Below are 18,767 nucleotides of genomic sequence, written 5' to 3'. Positions count from 1 at the left end.
GCTCAGCAGGGAGCCTGCTTCCTCCTCTCTCTCTCTCTCTCTCTCTCTCTGCCTGCCTCTCTGCCTACTTGTGATCTCTGTCTGTCAAATAAATAAATAAAATCTTTAAAAAAAAAAGAAAACATTTCCAGCCTAACTAAGGTGAGACAGTAATAAGCCATCACAACTATGTTACATTAAAAAAATGTAAAAAGAACCACAAATTGAGAAATAAAACCTACATGAAATATCACAAGAAAGATGAATATCCATAGTTTGTAAAGGACTCTCACCAGTCATTTACATAACAATAGTGACCACCAGTGAGTAAATTGAACATTGATCATTCTCAAAACATAGAAGTAAGCTATAAAGGGTCACAAAAACAGAGTCCATTTCTAAGAAGAAACAATGTAAATAAAAATATATAGCTAGCAATTGGTTGTTTTTTATGGTTAGAGTGTTGAGAACATGCTATCATATACATTGCTGAGTGGCATAAATATTGGTTATAAATTTAACAAAGTATAATTTTGTAAAATGCTGCATACCTTTAAAATGTTTGTAGTCTATGTTGCAGTAATTCTACTCATATTTTTTTATTTACATTTTAAAATGGGTAAGTTTCATACATATCCAAAATAAAATAATTATCACATAAAATACTCTTAGAAAGTAGAGACGTGATGAAAGATATATCACTACATGTTAAAGTTACTGCATGGTCATCATTTTTAAAGTAAACATTATAATGTAATATTTCTCCAATTAGAAAAAAATACTGGAAAGAACTATTTTAAGATATTAGTAGATACTAGTAGGTTATTCTTAATTGTTATATTTTCCTCTCTTTTCTAATGTTTTTGAAATTTATGATCACTAAATTCTAAAAACTAACCAACATCCATAAAATGTTTACATTGATATAATGGTATTGTTTTTCAAAACTGTTAGATATACTTCATATATGATACGACAATTTTTTAAATAATGGATCGGAGGTAATGATTTAGTGGGTACTGTAAGTAAGTTTTCTGGAAGTGTTTGTACCAGTTTACACTTTCACCAGTATTTTAGGAGTATTCCACTTGTTCTCCATTCTTGGTATTGTTAAGTCCTTTAGCCATTCTCATGGGTGTGTAGTGGTAGATCACGGGTATTAATTTTCACTTCTTGGACAACTAATTCAGTTGGTCACCTTTTAATATGCATCCTGGAAACCTGAATCTCTTCTATTTTTCATGTCTTATATTTATTTTTATCATTATCTGTCCTTTCTTACTGGAGATGTTCTTTATGTATGGGATACAAGTACTAGCTCAGGTTTATGTAGTACAAAAAACTTTCTCCACTCTATATCTGGTATTTGCATTTGCTGTTTTGTTTGTGTATTTGTTTTTTAATGAAAATGATCTCTTAATTTCAAGGCAGTTCAACTTACCAAACTTCTCCTTTAGGGTTAGTGCTTTTCATGGTTAAGTGTCCTATTTAAGAGAAGTCTCTGCCTACTCCAAGGTCACAAAGATATTTTTGTGTGTTATTTTTTAGAAGTTTTATTGTTGGACATTTCATTAAATTTCCTTAAATTCATTAAATTTGTGGTCCATCTGTCTTGATTGTTGGGTATTCTGTGAGGTAGAATTTAACATGTACTTCCTTTTTTCCTAAATGGAAGTTTTGATTAAGCATCATTTACCTTGAAGACTGTTTCATGGTAGTAGTGATTTTGCTTTGAGTTAGATGATTATGTATATGTGGATCTAAATCTAGACACTTAGTTCTGCTGCACTGCTGTCTGCCTGTTGTGCGTCTCTATCACATTGTTTTGAATACTGTAGCCTCATAGTCTTTACATCTAGTAGTATACACCTTTTAACTGAGTTCTTCAATTCTTTTTTTTTCAGTTGTTATGTAATTGATATATATTAGTGTCAGGTGTGCAACATAGTGATGGGATACATGTACATATTACAAAGTGATCACCACAATAAATCTAATTGATATCTATTACCATACAGTTGGAATTTTTTTTCTAGTGAAGAGAACTTTTAAGATCTCTCTTAGCAAATTTCAAATATATAATGTTATTTTTTTTTAAATATTTTATTTACTCATTTGAGAGAGAGAGAGAGAGACAGAGAGAACATACAAACAAGGGGAGAGGGAGAAACAGCTTCCCACGAGCCAGTCGGGAGCCTGATGTGGGGCTTGATCCAGGACCTGGAGATCAAGACGTAAGCCAAAGGCAGATGCCTAACCATCTGAGCCACCCAGGCACCCCGTTTATAATACATTTTTATTAACTATAGTTACCATGCTGTACATTATTTCCCTAGAACTTATAATCTGAAGTTTGTACCTGTTGAATGGCTTTACCCATTTTGCCTGTGCTCCACCCCCTACCACCTGCCCCTGGCAACCACTGAACTGTTCTTTGCATCTATAAGTTGCTGTGATATTGTTATTGTTCTTTAGATTGCATGTGTAAGTGAAACAATACAGTTTTGTTTTTCTCTTTCTACCTTCTTCCACTTGTGTCCTCAAGGTCTATTCATGGTACCACAGTTGGCATAATTGCCTCGCATTTTAATGGTTGAATAATATTCCACTGTGTATATGTGTCTGTGTGTGTGTGTGTGTGTGCGCATGTGTATACGTATGTGCCACTTTCTTTTATTCATCCGTCTATCATTGGACACTCAGGCTGTTTTCATGTCTTGGCTATTGTAAATAAATGTTACAATGAGTAGGGGAGTGTGTATCTTTTTGACTTAATTTTTATTCTGTTTGGATAAATACCCAAAGGTGAAATTGCTGGATTATTGAATAATTCCATTTTTAATTTTTTGAGGATCCTCTGTACTGTTTTCCCCAGTGGCTATACCTATTTCCCATCAATACTGCAAGTGTTTACTTTTGTCCACATCCTCTCTAATATCTGTTTTTCTTATAGCAAATCTAACAAGTGTGAGGTGATATCTCATAGTGTGTCTGATTTGCATTTCTTTGATGATTAGTGATGTTGAGCACTTTTTCATGTACCTATTGATCATCTGTATGTCTTCTTTGAAAAACTGTCTATTCAGATCATCTGCTCATCTTTTTTTTTTTTTAAGATTTTATTTATTTATTTGACAGACAGAGATCACAAGTAGGCAGAGAGGCAGGCAGAGAGAGAGAGAGGAGGAAGCAGGCTCTCTGCTGAGCAGAGAGCCCAATGTGGAGCTCGATCCCAGGACCCTGAGATCATGACCTGAGCTGAAGGCAGAGGCTTAACCCACTGAGCCACCCAGGTGCCCCCATTTGCTCATCTTTTAATCAGATCATTAGTTTTTGCTGTGAGTTGTAGGAGTGCTTTCATATATTTTGGGTATTAACCCCTATCAGAGAATTTGTAAGTATTTTCTTCTATTTGATAGGTTTCTTTTTAATTTCCTTATGGTTTCCTTTATTGTGCAGAAGATGTTTTTGAGTTTGAGAAAGTCCCACTTTAAAATTTTTGCTCTTACTGCCTTAGCTTTCAGTGTCAAGTCTAAAAAATCATCACCAAGACCATGATCAAGGAGCTTACCACCTTTGTTTGCTTTTAGGGGTTGTGTGGTTTCAGGTCTTATGTTCAAGTCTCGAATCCACTTTTAGTTTATCTTTGTGTATGATGTAAAGTTACCATCATTTCTGACAGTTAATAGATCAATCCCTTAACTTCATATTAAAATTTTCATAGAAATTAGAATATTTGCCCTCGTTTCCCCCTTTACTGATTGCTGATTCTTTTCTTAAATGAAGTTGCAGTTAAAATATGTGAAAAATTGAGTCGAGCTCCCCAGCTTCACAACATATAATAAGAAGTATATGTCACTTAATCTTTAGTGAGAAACTAAGAAAGGAAGGAAGAATTGTTTTCAGTTTATAAGTAAATAGTCTAAAGTCCAGTAAAGTCTGAAGTAAATGGCTTAATAAGGGTGAGTATACAAATAAGCTGAGTGATTTTAAGTAACATAGAAAGCACACAGAAATGGAAAGTTATGAGTATTGAGGAACATACTATTTTGACCTTCCCTATCAATTTGTTCACACTCTTGCCTCTATAGTTTATCACCATGCTACTTTATCATAGTCCAAATATGGGGTTTATCTCACAAGATAATCTTGTTATAGACAATCTAGTTATTGAATGTCTTCTAACAAAGAACAGTTTTGTTAATAGCTTTTTGTGTCACTTTAAATCCATCTAATAACTGGAACTCCATTAGATATATCTTATAAAAATTTCTTCTTCCTCAAAAAAAAAAAATTTTTCTTCTTCCTCAAACTGATGGTGATTACTTTGTCTAGAAGTCACACAGTATTTTACAGAAGAAAAATAAAAAAAAAAACCCTCATCTAAAACAAAAAACAAAAACAAAAAAAAAATTGCTTAGCTGGTAGAGATTCTCAATTGTATTCTTTTATTTTTCTTTAAAAAGAAAAAAAAATAAAGATTTGATTGACTGAGGATTTATTTCAACAGTCAATGTCTTTCTCACTTAGAAGCACATAGAGGCCATTTTTGTAACATTTCTTGAGCAATGTTATCTTTTATATCATACTTGATATAAAAAGATAAGTGTTTTCAAGGCATTTTCTGTATATAAACTTAAATGCTGCTTACTATCATCACCCCAATGTGTTTTCCACCTGAAATAAAAAGGTACATTCTAAGCTTTTTCATAGAAGGAAAAGACCTACATTTAGTATCATAGGAGAACTTAAAATTCCATCTTTCAGATATTCTGAAAGACAAACTACAGTTCCACAAGGAATACTTCCCCAGGTAAGTTTACTTACTGTCAGGATAAATGGTGTATTTGAAGGAAAGGGGAATAGCATGTGTGAACGTGGAAACTGTAAGCTTGATTCTGTGTCAGGGATCAAAGGAGGGTCTACAGTTAGTATACATCAGGGGCATTTAGTTCAAGTTCAGACAGAGAGTGAAAAAGAGAAGCACAGAAGAAAACACTCATAATAACTAGAGAGTTTCAAAAAAGCACTATGTGTGACACTATCAACACAATGATTCTGGGTCTATTTGGAGTAAGAACTCATGTTGCTGACATTTCCAGATGCTTCCTTCTTGCTCTGTGCTCCTGAAGCTCTTTGAATGTGTAAGTGTTGGTTCATTTATCTTAGTGTTTTTGTTTATGGTCAGCTCAAAGAGTCAGACATGAGACCTAATAATTTGGGGGAACTATTTTTTTTTTTTTTTGTCTCTATATCCTTAGCACCAGCCATGCATTGTGTAGTCTAATCCCTAATATTTTTTGTTTAAATTGGTTTTTCTTTATTTTAAATAATATTTGACTTGAAACTCTGAGATTTTTCCTATTCTGCTTGAAAGATTAGAGAGGAGTGACTGGAAGCATATTGAAAAAGAGAAAGATATGATTTTAATTAAGGTTACCACTCTAAGTTTTGTCTACCTGAGTAATGGATAATTGGTAAGGATGGGAGCTGAATTCTGTAGGCAAAGGGAAGGGATTTGGAGGCTTGTTAGAAAGGAGATAAAGCAGATGATAAGACAGAAGAATTTGGGGAGAATAGGAAATTCTAAGGGAAATTTAATTAAGTTTCTTTGATGTGGTGTATAGTTACAATATAAGAATATTTACAATATTATCTATTACTGTAAGGAATCCTCAGTAAAATATCTAATTTTTTATTGATACGTTTCAAACCTGGAATTACTTTAGAAGCTGCATCCAAGTACCAAATCTTGAGTCAAGATGGGTTTTGGCTTAAGAACAGAGGCAGTCCACAGGAACACTGTTAAAACAAGTTCATAAAGAGTAAGTAAAATAGCTCCTTGGTGAGAATGACAATAGAAAAAACATGTAATCATGGAAACTATTAGTTTTTAGAGTAGTTAACATTTATTTAATACCTATTATTTATTGGGCATATACCAATACATTTCTATGCATTATTTTACTTAATCCACACAACAGGCCATTGTGATGTTTTGTTACAGTAATGCCCCCTGCCCAATGAAACATATAGCATTCTCTTTTGTAGTCCCTTCCAATATGGACTCTAGCTTTTGGTAGTGTGACTTACTTGAACAGTGTGGACATTAGCACAGGGGATAGAAATAGAGACCTGAAAAGCTCTTGGACATTGTAACTTGTCCTCTTAGACTTCTGGTATTATCACAAAGCAAAGAAACCTGGTCTAATCTCCTTAAAGAAAAGCCCTTAAGGAGAATAAAGACCGGCAGTCCTACTTGAGTCCAGTCTGGATCCAGCTCAACATCTGAAAGCAGTGTCATGAGTAAGCACAAGCACTACCAGTGGGAATTAATCTAAGAATTGTGAAAAACAATAAACTGTTTGCTTCAAGTTCTGAGGAAATGAGTGGTCCCTTACAAAAACCTGTTATGTAACATTTGCTTTGGAATGAGGAAGAGTAAAGACTGCAAAGGAACAGGGTCATTGTTACTGGAGGTTGAAAACCTAGTGGGTAAACTGCTATTGGAAGTTGGAAAGATTGATGGACCATGGTTTATAGTAAAACAATTGGAAAAATTATTAACTGCTTTTAAGTATAATATAGCAATCTGGCAAAGCAGAGTTCCAAGTATCGTGCTAAAAATGCCAGTTGATTCTCAAAGCTGCTGAGGAATAACTGATAAAACCCCAGAGGTAAATATGATTATTGTTATCAATTTATAGATGAAGAAATGAAACCTAAAGAGGCATGCTTGCTCAAGGTCACTACAATGTGATTTGTTACAGGGCAGATTTGAATATATTGGTTTATTGGTATTCATCATAGAGTATTCAAGTGGGGATTTATTTATAATATTATGAAATAATTATACATCCTTGAAATATTTCATGAATTATAAACCATAAAGGTAGTATGGTGGCACATTTTCTACATAACAGAACAAAAAGTTTAGTATTTCTCATATATTGTAAAATATTTTCTGTGGTATCCACAGTGGTTCATATTACTTTGCCTAGTTCTTAGAATAAATACTCCTTAAAAGAACTTATTCTTGACACATACAAGCCAACAAACTTTAGTCTTAAATTCAATCAACTGCTCTTAAATGTTCTCTAGTCTTTTATTCAGCTAACATGGACGTTGCTCAGGCCCTTATAAGTCACTTTTAGTCAGTGGTATAGCAATAGCTACTTAAAAGTCCTCCTTCGGCTCATGTCTTCCCTTGATAGTTCATTGCCTTTGTTGAATGTCTTTAGATGAACACCTGAAAATACCATTTTTTAGGTCACATTTATACTGAGATATTTTCAACAGTTTTTCTCTGGCTGAATTTATTCTGAAACTTTCTCTCTCCTCAACTTATACTTCTTTTTTTACTCTCTTAAATTATCTCTTTTTATTTGCCCAGTTGGCCTAATCAAAGTTCTTTGGACACATCTGTCATCTCCTTATATATGTATATTGTGTTCTTTCAATTAGAATGCCCTTTTATATCCTTTATTAAGTCTTACCAACCATTATTACCTGCTGACATTCATAGGGATACTGGAGATAACAATCCGGATTTTTTTTAAGAATTCCACCTACATCCAACTGATTGTGTCTTCCTGAGCCATTGCTTTGAAATTATTACTTTTGTCATATTCATGGTTATGGCACCTTCCCAAGATACTCTACAAATTGCTCAAATCCCAAGAGAGAAAAAGAAAATTCATTGTCTTCAGTGTTCAGTCAGTAGACAGATATAACATGAATTCTGAAACTATTCAGATTAAAAAAAATTGTTAATAAAAGGCTTGCTTCAACTCTCCTCTGATTATACTGCAACAGATATTTAGATGTACTTTATAATTTTCATCTTCAAACATTTGGATGTTTAAAGCTATGTAATCCAAACATCCTAACTTTTTTTTAGTTTGGCATTAATGTGATATAGTCAAACATTATTTAAGACATTAAATATATTAAGTGGTTATGGCTGGTTTAATGGTGAGGTAGAATTGTTAACACTACTGAAATGAGTCATAGACAAATCTAACTTGGCGTTGTTATAAATATAGCTCTACCAGAAAAAAAAGTTTGTTCAAGATAAAATGGAAAGGGTAAATATTCCCAAAACATTTTTATGTTAAAAATAGTAACTAAAACTTTGAAAATAACAGATTCATAATGATATCTTGTTTTTTATAATGAAATATTAGCTAAAAATCGAAGCAAGTTTTAGAATCCAGAAACTATATCTTCCAGTTAATTTGATAATTCGAGATGACATCATTATGAAGAATAAAATCATTTTTACTTACAAGACAATTTTGATAATAGATTTCTGTTCTAATTGTTCATTTACTTTATATCAAAGCAAGGGTAATGAGAAAAGTCTTCTGGTAATGATAGTAATGAATTTGCCTGCTTAATTACTGTCAAAGGTATAAAATGAATTAAAATTAGCAAATATATTCTTTACTATTTTTTAATGTCATTGTTGAGGATGGAAAGAAAAGCAAGAGGGGAGGGCAATGACTTAAAGGTAGGAGCCTCAGACAGGGAAAGACAGTTCTTTTAAAATATGTCATCACCAAATAATTACTTCTTATTATGGACTGAATGTCTTTATCCCTCCCCAACAATTCATATGTTGAAGCCTAAACCGCAACGTGTTAGTATTTCAAGATGGGGCCTTTGGGGTTATTGGATTTAGTTGAGGTCATGGGGGTGGGTAGAATTAGTGGTAATTAATGGTAGAATTAGTGCTCTTAAAAGACCAGAAAACTAGATAGCTTTTTCTCAGCTGTGTGAGGCTGTAATGAAAATTTGGTCATCTTTAAGCCCAGAACAGGGCAGTCACCAAAAACCAAATAAGCACCTTGATCTTGGACTTTCCACCTCTAGAAGTGTTCAGTACATATCTATTGTTTAAACTATCTAGTTTATGGAATTTTGTTATAGCAGTCTGAGCTGCATAATGTACCTCTAAAGGATCATACTTTAATAATAAACCATTGGTGATCTTCAGTCAATCAATGGATCATGATGGCACAGCATGTAAATTATCGATAGGTATAGCTGACAGGTTTATTAAAAAAAGAAGAAGAAGAAGAAAAGAAAAAAATCATTGTGTTCCATGAAAAGGCAAGGAGTTTATTTTTCATATTCTGGGCCCTAGCACAATCTTTCTCCAAAAGATACTGGGAGTGAATGAATAATGAATGAATGCTATTTCTGATACTGCATATAGTATCAAATAAAAATGACTGCTTGTACAATAATTAGAAAATTCAAGATTATTTTATGTTGCAAAATAATGATTGATAAATGTTGCCTTCATTGCTTAGCAATTTAGGAGGCCACAGTTTTCACTTAAATATCCACAAATGAGAGTGTGTGTGTGTCGGGGGATAATTATCAATGGCTTAATAGAGAACCCTTTATTACTTTTACCAATTTGGTACATGTATACTTTTCACAGATTATTACCTTTATCTAAAGTCTCCCTTCCCTTTTTCTTACTTGTATCTCCCTCTGGAAATAACCGAAAAACACTGTTTAGAGAGAACCTAGGAGATGCCTAATAATTATAATTTAGTATATAGTTGCAAACACTGTTTAAAAATGGGGACACTCTTGAAATGTTGACCTTTTTTGAACTATTAATATAGATATGGAGAAGTTCACAAATAATAAGCATTAGTCTTGATGAATTTTAACCCACCGTATAAGCAAACGTAACATGTAATCAGCATCTATATAAAGAAACAGGATGTTACCAGAATTCCTGGGATTGCCTCATGCCCAACCCATGTCCCAAATGTCCCTTCTAGATTACTAGTTATGACTAGGTTTGAACTTCAGGTGAACAGATTCTTGGAGTATACATCTGGTTTCTTCGGCTCAGCACTTTTTGTGAGATTTGGCTATGTGTTACGTATAGCTGTAGTTTCTTGGCTTCTGTCGCTATATAATATTTCACTGGATTAAGAAATATATATAGCCCAGTCTATCCATTCTAGTGGTAACCAACACGTAGGTGGTTTTTATTTTATCTATATTAAAAATTTGCCTACACTCACCATACATATTTTGTGTATATATTTTGTGTACATATTTTGACTTTTATGATTGATTGCTCATGTGCGTTTACATGTCCTTTTGGAAATGTATAATGGTGCATCTTTGGGAGAGGGATTGTTCATAAAGTACATGCATAATCATCTTTAGCAAACTCAATCAAAAATGTCCAAAATGATTGGCTTATTCACGCCTACCAGCAGAACAGAAGTGTTTGGGTTAAAGTAGAACATGGGTATTTTATACAAACTCTAATTTTGATCTGTAAATCTGCCCAGCGACATACATTCCTATTTTTCCCCTCTCAGTAATAAGTTAGTGCAAATGGGTAGATGTGCATAAAGGATGGATACTTTATACTTTATTAAATTTTAGAAAACTGTTCATTAAAAATATATTTCTATTTATATACAAATTTTTATTTGTGTATATTTCCAAATTATTAAGCTGTTTACTAATTTTAATGATTTGATTAAAACAGAATGGATCTAATGAATTATTCAAGGCAGTAGCAAAAACGGTTATCTTAATTCTATTTATTTCTTCTCTATGAGATAACATACACACACCTTTATCTGGAGACTGAGCACTCACCAAGTAAATAAAAGTCCTTTTTAATGTTCTACTAAAAAACCTCCATAGGAGGAAAAAATACATATTCATAAACAAACAAAATTAGAAGTCAGTGTTCTGAAAAAGGAGTGCTTGAAAAACACCATGATTTTAAGCTTTACAGAACATATCATTGTACTCAGTGTAGGAGGTGAAGACAAGAGACAATTTATTCTGCAGCTGGTTTCGAAATAAACACAGCAAAGGAAGATAAGGAGTGAAAAAGGGATAAATCCGCCGGTAGCAAACTTGATGGACAGACAGGCTGCCATTAACAATGCTGTTGCCTTTGTAAGTACAGAGTGATGTGGAGATACCCTGGCATTTATACTCTAGACATGGTCCTTGAAGATTTTACACCTCCAATTCCTTAGAATTATCAGCTATCTCCAGCCTGTCAGTCATCCGAGCAATCTTAGATTTTTAGCTTAGGCCAGGCAGATTATTGACAAAGCAATCCAGGGTGATATAACACACCCTGACAAACAACAGTGAGGGGATTGTGTTTACCACTTTCACTGCACCAGTTCAGCTAAATTAATTCTTAACACTGAAAGTAAACTTTCTCTTGATAACCATTCACTCCCTACCACTGTTGTTTTGCTACATAACCTGAGCTCCAGTGGAGATGGAAGAGTGCCTTGATGCAGGTAATTTAATCTGGTAGGGACTAATAGAAGCAAAGAAGGTATCTGTCTCCACAGCGAGGCGGCTAATGAGGGCGTCTGTAAATAAAAAACTCGATGTTACGATTGAGTTAAGGATTTAACTTAAGTATACAAAAGGAGGAGATTTCTAAATTAGGTCTGCCACTCTATCCTTAACTCACCCCTGTCTGTAGAAATTGAACACACGCAACTCTTCGATTATGTCTGAAGTCTAAAATGCAAAGATAATGAAAGAATAACGAAAGAATAAATACAAAGAAACAAAAAGGTTGAACAAAACTTATCCCAGGCAGGTTTTTAGACTGTATTTAATGAATTAATTCAGTCGTATTGTATTTAATGGTTTAGGTAATAAACTCTTAACGCAGGGACAAGGAGAGTTTGAAGGGGCACAATAAGTTTTGAAGGCAAAACATAGACATTCCCTTAATTTTAGCTGTTGTTTTGGTCACTGTTAACATTCAAAGCTAATGTTTTGGACTATGCTAATTTTAAAAAGTACGTTACATGTTAAAGACTTACAGAACATCAGTGCCATGTGCAATTGCTATGTTGAAATCACTTCTCTGGTCTCAGAGTTTAAAGTTTTAAAGCTACTTTTAATAATATTAGACTAAAACACATGTTTTCCATGGACAATTTTAATACTCTTATGAAAATATTATGACTTTTAAATGCTATTGAGATGCTAAGGTTAGCATGTAAATGCTAAGGTTAGCATGTATTCTTATTTACAGAATTGTCTAAATTTAATGAACTTAACATGAATGTTGGCTTTCTTCTAAACTAGAAGTTGAGTATGACTTCTAAAATGGAGAATTTTTATAAAATACATGAATATATTTGGTTAAATATATTCACATGTTATACACAATCCCCAACACAATGCATAATTAAGTTTTACAGTCAGCTAAAACCTCAAAATAGTTAAAAATATGAAAATCAGAGAAATCAAATGACTTAGTAAAATTTCGTCAGCTTAGATTTAGATTCATCTCATCCTCTGCATTTTTTCCAACATGTAAGAATTTTTGTTGGTATATTTTAGAATCTTGTTTCTGTCTTTCTTTTTAAATCTAACCTGTTCAAACACCCCACACATTGAATAATTGTCAACACCCTGAACTTGCTGCTTTTATTTATGTGGCTGCATCCCCCAATTTTTGGATCATTAGGCCCTTCATAGGAGTAGCTGTAATACCACCTTTCCCAAGATGTCCCTACTAATACCCTTTATGAAAACACCATCTTTCATTCATCTTCTATCCCCTTACCCTTCCTTATTTGCCTTACATATCATTTATCTGCTTACTCGTTCCTTGCCTATTTCCTCCACAAGAACATAAGGTCCGCAATTGGATCTTTGTCTCGTTGTCACTAGAGTATGTCTACCACTGGGTGGGTATTACCATAACTCTGCTGAAAGAATGAGGGACCAATTCTGGTGTGAGTGGGATTACACAGAGCTAAATGGTAAAAAAAAAATACTGGAATTGCATATTTAACACAATTTACTAGATTAACTGTAGAAAGCAAGAGAGAAAAGTAAAGATTTATGTGTTTTCCATCTTGGTTACTTAGAAAAGTAAGTAGAACAGTACATAAAACTGGTCTAGAAAGAACATGGTAAATTCACCTTTGGATATATGTTGAGGCAACAGAGGTATCCATAGAAAGATATCCTTAGAAAGAGATTGTAACAGTAGTTCTCACCTAGGGGTGATTTTTGATCCCCAGAGGATATTTGGCAATGTTTGGAGACAATTTTTTGTGTTAAAACCAGGGTTGCTACTGACTTCTAGTGGGTAAAAGCTAGTGATACTGCTAACCTTGCTGCTGTGTGCAGGACAGCTCCTTACAATATAGAATTGTCCAGCTTCACATGTCACATGTTAGAAATACACATAGAGGTGGGATGCTATATGGAAATGCTTGATGAAATGAGGGTAGATAAACTATCCAAAAGAATGGCTGCAGAGAGAGAATAGGACTGACATTTGTCTAGCACTCACTGTTGGACATAATTCTAGTCACTTTGTGTATATTAACTTGTTTAATCCATAAGGTGGCCATTAGAGCTAGAAGCCAATATTATGATTCTATAGATAAAAATATTAAAACACATACAATGAAGCAACCTGCTCAAACTCATAAAGCCAGAAAATGGTAAAGAATCAAAACCAGGTAATTGGATTTTAGAGGTCCAAATTTTTGCAAACCACTGTCTTTTCCAGTAAAAGTGGGGAAAAAAGCAAATAGGACTGGGTTCTCTCTAAGCAATCTAAAATTGAAGAAACCCACAAGTATTCCTAAAAGCCTCTCCCCCATAGTATTGGATGCTGAATTGAGCAAAGAGAATGTCATTGGAATTGGCACATGGTGGTTGGTGACCTCTGTGGAGAATAATTCCAGTCAGGACAGATCGTGATACTCACTCAAAATGGATCGGATATCTACATAGTTCTGAAGGAAATGTTCAGTAGTTTGAGGGAGTATATGGATTGAGAGAAAGATGTTTGGAGCTTAGGAATCTCATTACTGAGAAGCAGAAAATAAAATTGAGTGTTAAATGTTTTGAAATAAAATTTGGACTTTGAGGGTACAGAAAGCTTGGAACCAACCTTTCGAGAATGCAATGAGTCACCATAAAGTCAACATTTTTAAATGTGAGGCCAATGCCCACAAGAAATATAAAAGCATGAGTTTGTAAAATTCCCAAATATTCACTTTATTTTCTTTTTTAAATAAAGATGTAGTTCATACTGCCTGAGACTGGGCTTGGAATGGGATAAAATAAAATGTAATTGGCCAATTCATTGTTAAAATGACTGGTTATACAATGAAATGAATGAGAACATGGTCTAGGGAAGTTGGTTGGATAAGGTCAAGGGTCTGGGAGTTGTTACAATAAACAAGAGTAAGATTAGGGGTATCGAAGGATTAGGATTGAGCAGGACTATAGCTCAGAAAACTCAACTTTCGTAATTTATCTAACTCAAAGCTAGCTAATTGCGAAGGATTGTTTTATTTTAGTCAAGTTCACAAAACTCTTTAAAAAGTAATAGCACACTTCCCTCTGTGAAATTTATGGGTAAGAAAACAGTTGAAATATTTGCTCTTAGATTCTGCTCCCCACTTAAGGTATTGTTCTCTGACAATCAGTGAGATGTGTATTACTTGTTAGAAATGCAGAATCTTGGGGCACCTGGGTGGCTCAGTGGGTTAAAGCCTCTGCTTTCGGCTCAGGTCATGATCCCAGGGTCCTGGGATCAAGCCCCACGTCGGGCTCTCTGCTCGGCGGGGAGCCTGCTTCCTCCTCTCTCTCTGTCTACTTGTGATCTCTGTCTGTCAGATAAATAAATAAAATCTTTAAAAAAAAAAAAAAAAGAAATGCAGAATCTTGGGCCTCATCCTAGATCTATTAAATTAGAGTCTGCTTTTAATAAGATGCCCAATGATTCACATACCCATTACAGCTGAATAAACACTTACCTGGATATCTGATTCACATACTGATTTTCTTCTGTTTTGTTGTAAACCACGGATAACAATTATGTAACTCTACGTTAGTATAGTTGAATTGGAGATGGGGCTGTGGCTAATGTGATGCCTTCTCACTAATCTGTACTACTCTCTCAGAAGTTTCTAGTGTCTGCAGAAAATACTTTGCAAACCACTGGCTGATGATGTTTTAAGATCTTTTATTATGTATTCACATGCTGTAATCTCTGACACTGTGTGACACTGGTCTGGCTACATGAAATGCTGAGTTGACTCATTCTTGACCACTAAATAGTTTATAATTGACTCGCCATTGATGAAACCACAGTTCCTCTTGTCTAATTAAATAGAGCACTTTGTTAGACTTTAAAGTTATATGTGAATTGTTTCATTTTTTAATTGATCTCTAGACTTTATTCACATTTACCAGTCTTTCTGAATGTTCTCTTTCTGTTCTAGATCCAATCCAGAGACCCACATATCATTTAGTTGTCATGGCTACCCAGCCTCCTCTGGTCTGTGAAAACATTTCAGTCTTTCTTAATTGTCATGACCTTGAGAGTCTTGAAGAACAGAGGTAGGTATCTTGCAGAATTGTCACCGAGTCTAGGTTTATCCAGTGTTTTTCTTAGATTAGTCTGGGGTTAGAAATTTTGGAATAATACGTGGAGGGTGAAGATGCCTTCTTAACCCCCTGTCAGAGAGAAATGGTAGCTGTGGGACATCCCTGACAATGTTAGCTCTCATTGTTCAGTTAAGGTCATGTTTATCAGGTTTCTCCACTGCAAAATTACTATTTTTTTCTCTTATTATTTGGAAACCAGTCACTGTGTCTCAAGGGTAGGGGATTAGGCGACACTCCTAGAAGGTGGGCTATTGCATATGTAAATGTTTAATTTAGTTTCTCATAACTGCTCCATACTAAGTATTTGACAGGTGACGTCCTGAATGGTGGACTAATCTCTGCATTCCCAACATTAAGCAAAATGCCGTGGTTGCAATATGTATTTCAGAAAGGTCCACTTTTTAATACAGTAGTTATTTCTATACAAAGTAAACATGTCACACATCACATGGCCTTTGTTTCTAAAAGAGGAATTTTCCTCAGGTAGTAAATTTAAAAGTTTCATTATGTGCCAGAAATTTTTATAGTCTATACTGAATATTGACCAAATGATTCCATCAAGTCCTCAAAACTTGTCCAAATTAACTTATTCAAAGGTTGTATAGCTTGGTATTTACTGTTTTATGAAACGTACAATTCAGGGACTTTGATGTAACAATGAGTTGTCATGGCAACTAAAAATTAAAACTGTGTCAAATTATTCAGTATAAATAGATAGATTGATATTAATTTCACCAAAAGAGTACAGCTTACTCTATGGATTTTATATTTAAATCTTCATCTATGTACAGAGAAATATACGTAATGACTTCTTTTTAATAGTTTACTGCCGCTGATTAATTTTTAGATAATACTGATAATTATGGGACAACTTAGAGGGTATGGAAATATATTTTAATAATAGTAGATTTGGGAGTCGTCATATTTTTCCTGCATCGATTATATCTTGAAAAAAAAACAGTATATATATACACACACACACACACAGTAATAATATAAACAATGACATGTTTCTTTATCCATTAGTATGAAAAATGCAAACACATATACACATATATACAAAGAAGCCTTTGTACAAATAAAACAAAAAACAAGATGGCTTTCTGTATGATAGCGTACTATATAGGAAATTTCTCTCTTTGGAGCATGAGGTTAATCTAGGGGAAAGTTTTCTATTATTTCTGATCTCTGAATAATTTTCCAGTATGATCAGGAACAACGAAAAATGCTATAAATCCCTTTAAAGCAGTATATTCTTGAATTGATTACCAGTGCTCACAAAAAGGAAAACTGGCTGTATTATAACAGTGATAATTTGTATGTTTAATTATTTATGAGGATACAACGGTCGAGTTTTTAAAAATCTTTCCATAAAAAATCCTCAATATAAATCCCTGTGATCTACAGTAATGCTACTTCATCTTTGCTTCCAGCCGTGCAGCATAAACCCTTTCATTAGTACATGCCTTCACTTAAGGGGATTGCTTTAACAAAGGGATCCAGCACATCATTATGACTTTTTGAGTTAAGAGATGACTGTGGCAAAACAATAAATACCCCATCTTATTAAGATACGTCTGTTACGGCAGTACTGAGCTATTTTATATTTGGTTTCCACACAACACATTGCAGTTCCGGCAGAAACCCAGGGATGCACTCCAGAGAAACACATAATGAGGTCAGATGGAAAATCTTGTCTTGTTTCAGATATGAATTCAATCCATCCTTTCTTTCATGTGAGACAATATTCGCAGAAGGAACTGCTGCTGACATGTTTTAACTTCACTGACACTGAAAATCTTCTCTCCTCAGTTGGCGCTTTTAGCCTCCACCTTGAAAGAATATCTATGCAAAATAATATTAGAGATGGTCACACAAATTTAAAAAATCTGATTATATTTGTTTATTCACCTCTTGCTATATTCACCACACAATTGTGCCAGCTAATTTTTGCCTTATGAAATATGAATAATGAAAATCTGTGCTCGTTGAGGCCATTTTTTTTTTTTTTTTTTTTTTTGCACTCTGTCTTGGAAGCTTAGAATCTTGTAAATTGGGCAGGAGAAGCAGAAGATAAAATAGCGGGGAAGGGGATAAAGAAAAAATATATAATGGTTTTATATTTTCAAAACCACAGCCTTGGCATTTAGCTGTCACAAGGAGATTCGTCACTTTAAAACCATCCCCTAGATCCCTGCTGCGGGATACTGTGAAGTCAGAACAATGTGTCAAGACCTGGTTCTCCATCTTTCATGTAACTATTAGAATAACAGCTAAAGAAACAATTTAGCATTATTTGACTTAGAATTACTCATACCAAACCCTAGTTAGTCTTTTTTTTTTTTTCTCTGCACACTCAGTTTAATTCCGTGCCTACTAATGAGGAAGACCAGAGTAACCTAAATCCAGGAGTTGTATTGCCCACAGAAAACAAAGGAGACACCTGATGCACACATGATCTTCATCAGAAATAACAAAGCATGATATGGAAAGATGGTCTAAATGATTAAACATATTAATGTTTCTTTGTACATTCTTTGTTTCAGAAGAATTGTATATGAATCTTTGGTTCTATTAAAAAAAAATCATCAGTTTCTTATGATACTCCTCCCCCATTTAGCTTTGCTGTGTCTTAATTTGTGAGTATCATGTTCACAGGGATGTAATACACATAAATGTAGAATGGTAAATCATTATGGTTCCAACATTCAGCCTTGGTGTCCTCATTCTGCCCTCAGGAGGCAGCTGTTTAATCTGAACCTGCCCTCTCAGCATCTGTGCTTCCTGCTCCATAAAAAGGAAGGTGAAACTATAAGTTCTTTCTTAAAAAAATTTTTGTTTAAAAAAAAAAAACTCTTAAATTCTTTCTAAACTGTTTTTAAGGGATGCCTGGGTGGTTCATTCAGTTGACTGTCTGCCTTTGGCTCTGGTCATGACCTCAGGGTCCTGGGATCTAGCTCTGTGCCAGGTCTGTGCTCAGCAGGAAGCCTACTTGTCCCTCTCCTTCTGCCCCTCCCCTTGCTTGTGCACTTTCTCTCTCAAATAAATAATAAAATATTTAAATTCTATTTTTAAAGGTGTTCCAACTCTAATGATACATCTTACTATGTGAGTGGAAGACTAGTAATCATTTGTCCTGGCCTCTCTTCTGTATGTGTAAGTATTGATGGTGACTAATTTAATCTCTATCTTTTGAGGACATACGAGACCTATTTAAAGGGGGACATTTATTACCTTCTGAACAGTGTGCCTTAAGTTCCACAGAGAACGTTACAAATTAATACAAATCAGTATGAGATTTCTCAATTTCTCTTGCCATCTAAAACAAATTT

General features: G+C 34.2%; 1 long non-coding RNA gene across 1 annotated transcript in view; it reads left to right on the top strand.

Annotated features, from left to right (window-relative positions):
• The window catches only part of LOC111148225, an 18,948-nt gene extending 388 nt beyond the window's left edge, over positions 1-18,560 (top strand). The window contains exons 2-3 of the long non-coding RNA XR_002640681.1: positions 15,270-15,387; positions 18,513-18,560. This is a non-coding gene — a long non-coding RNA (uncharacterized LOC111148225). The remainder of the gene's footprint in view (positions 1-15,269; positions 15,388-18,512) is intronic.
• The last annotated feature ends 207 nt before the right edge of the window (positions 18,561-18,767 follow it).

Source organism: Enhydra lutris, unplaced genomic scaffold (genome assembly GCF_002288905.1).
Source record: "Enhydra lutris kenyoni isolate GAN:26980312 unplaced genomic scaffold, ASM228890v2 scaffoldscaffold19, whole genome shotgun sequence".
Classification (NCBI taxonomy): domain Eukaryota; kingdom Metazoa; phylum Chordata; class Mammalia; order Carnivora; family Mustelidae; genus Enhydra; species Enhydra lutris.
Note: the sequence above shows the minus strand (reverse complement) of the source record. Positions and strands in the feature narration are given on the sequence as shown.